Source organism: Labrus bergylta, chromosome 13, assembly GCF_963930695.1.
Source record: "Labrus bergylta chromosome 13, fLabBer1.1, whole genome shotgun sequence".
Classification (NCBI taxonomy): Eukaryota; Metazoa; Chordata; class Actinopteri; order Labriformes; family Labridae; genus Labrus; species Labrus bergylta.
In genome coordinates this window covers 8,352,953-8,355,452 of record NC_089207.1, presented here as the reverse complement: position 1 = coordinate 8,355,452, position 2,500 = coordinate 8,352,953, and the positions used below count along the sequence as shown (strand labels likewise).

The window sequence follows — 2,500 nt, the reverse complement described above, 5'->3', positions numbered from 1 at the left end:
TTATATCTTAATCAATCACTGCTTAGGCTACTATAATAATCCTAAATCTTGTGTGCCTTAATGCAACATTTAAACTTATTTCTGCTGTTCACTGTTCACAAGTTTGCAGTATTGAAAACCTTAATAAATCCACAGTAAAAGTGACGATGCAAAATGGTCAACTTCTGAAAAATCGTCAATTGATTCTGAAAAAATATTGATTGATAAGTAAGCATCACTTGTTTGCAGGTTTTTTTTAAATTCAATCTTAATAGTAATCATTTATAATAATTCCTGATTAGGTGTAAATGTTTATTATTGATGTGAAAACATTTATAATGATGGTGAATATTTCCAGTTGAATCAAATGTATAATATGGCTACCAGAGTGTTGTGGGGAAGTAAAGAGTAACCTAAGTACAAGTAATTAAAATATGTTAATGCAGTAGTCCTTACTTAAGTAGGCTACATGTACTTTTTGAATGTAAAACTGAACTTTGAAAACAGCCTCCAGAGAGCGTAATATGTATTAATACTCACTGAAAACATTGATGAAAATTGCAACAACAAAAAAAAAAGAGAGGACAGACTGCCAAATAAAATCATGTTTCATTTTCCACTGGCCTGTTTCTCTCAGTCCTTTCTCCACTAGTGAGGCAACAGCGCCCTCTTCTGGCTAAAGGAGGTATTAAAAGCTTACAGCACCTGGTATTCCCAGGCGGTCTCCCATCCAAGTACTAACCAGGCCCGACCCTGCTTAGCTTCCGAGATCGGACGAGATCGGGCGTGTTCAGGGTGGTATGGCCGTAAGCGAATGAACAGGTTGTTAAAGGGTTATTTATACATACTTAGGTTTAAAGTAACACCTCGCCAAAATTAGAGCAAGTGACTATGACCTAGTTGATTTTATTACTTTTCTACTCAAACGTGTGGGCCTATGGATAGACTTACACTTAATCTTACTAGATTCAGCAATACTTTGACGCTGGGAGTTAACTAAAGACTTGCAGCTTGTTTTTAAGACTTGTTTCACGACTTGCGGGCAAACTGAACGTTCAAACGTCTGATAAACACATTGAACAAACCGATTCCGTGAAGATTAACTTCCCTCTTTCAAAACTGGCCTGGTTAGTACTTGGATGGGAGACCGCCTGGGAATCCCAGGTGCTGTAAGCTTTTAATACCTGCTTCAGCCAGCAGGGGGCGCTGTAACCTCCTGCTATGCACTGCAGTTCTTTTTTTATTTGTCTATCATTGCTTCTACTTTCCTACAAAGTAGCTTACACTGAATTTTGATTGGGGATCATCTATAGCATATATAGGGACTGATTGTAATAATTATGAATTTTCATATAATTAGTAAGTGTTCCTTTGTGATTCCTAATGGAGGATTGTTTTTTTTAATGATTAGTTACAATGGAGAATGTGAGGGGATCAAATATGTATGCCCCACAGGGTTATGATTTCTACATGAAACATTGCAATGGCTGATTTATTCATTTGTCATTCAAGATTACCTCAAAACAAGTAAGTGGTGATAAAAACATAATTTCGAGTTGTCCCTTATATCTTAATCAATCACTGCTTAGGCTACTATAATAATCCTAAATCTTGTGTGCCTTAATGCAACATTTAAACTTATTTCTGCTGTTCACTGTTCACAAGTTTGCAGTATTGAAAACCTTAATAAATCCACAGTAAAAGTGACGATGCAAAATGGTCAACTTCTGAAAAATCGTCAATTGATTCTGAAAAAATATTGATTGATAAGTAAGCATCACTTGTTTGCAGGTTTTTTTTAAATTCAATCTTAATAGTAATCATTTATAATAATTCCTGATTTGGTGTAAATGTTTATTATTGATGTGAAAACATTTATAATGATGGTGAATATTTCCAGTTGAATCAAATGTATAATATGGCTACCAGAGTGTTGTGGGGAAGTAAAGAGTAACCTAAGTACAAGTAATTAAAATATGTTAATGCAGTAGTCCTTACGTAAGTAGGCTACATGTACTTTTTGAATGTAAAACTGAACTTTGAAAACAGCCTCCAGAGAGCGTAATATGTATTAATACTCACTGAAAACATTGATGAAAATTGCAACAAAAAAAAAGAGGACAGACTGCCAAATAAAATCATGTTTCATTTTCCACTGGCCTGTTTCTCTCAGTCCTTTCTCCACTAGTGAGGCAACAGCGCCCTCTTCTGGCTAAAGGAGGTATTAAAAGCTTACAGCACCTGGTATTCCCAGGCGGTCTCCCATCCAAGTACTAACCAGGCCCGACCCTGCTTAGCTTCTGAGATCGGACAAGATCGGGCGTGTTCAGGGTGGTATGGCCGTAAGCGAATGAACAGGTTGTTAAAGGGTTATTTATACATACTTAGGTTTAAAGTAACACCTCGCCAAAATTAGAGCAAGTGACTATGACCTAGTTGATTTTATTACTTTTCTACTCAAACGTGTGGGCCTATGGATAGACTTACACTTAATCTTACTAGATTCAGCAATACTTTGACG

General features: G+C 36.2%; 2 non-coding genes across 2 annotated transcripts; both read right to left on the bottom strand.

The window, feature by feature from the left end:
• Positions 1 to 672: 672 nt before the first annotated feature.
• Positions 673 to 791, bottom strand: LOC136182280 (5S ribosomal RNA). The gene has a single exon (XR_010668598.1). It is a non-coding gene; the product is annotated as a 5S ribosomal RNA (ribosomal RNA).
• Positions 792 to 2,208: 1,417 nt separating this feature from the next.
• On the bottom strand, positions 2,209 to 2,327 carry LOC136181793 (5S ribosomal RNA). The gene has a single exon (XR_010668140.1). It is a non-coding gene; the product is annotated as a 5S ribosomal RNA (ribosomal RNA).
• Positions 2,328 to 2,500: the final 173 nt, after the last annotated feature.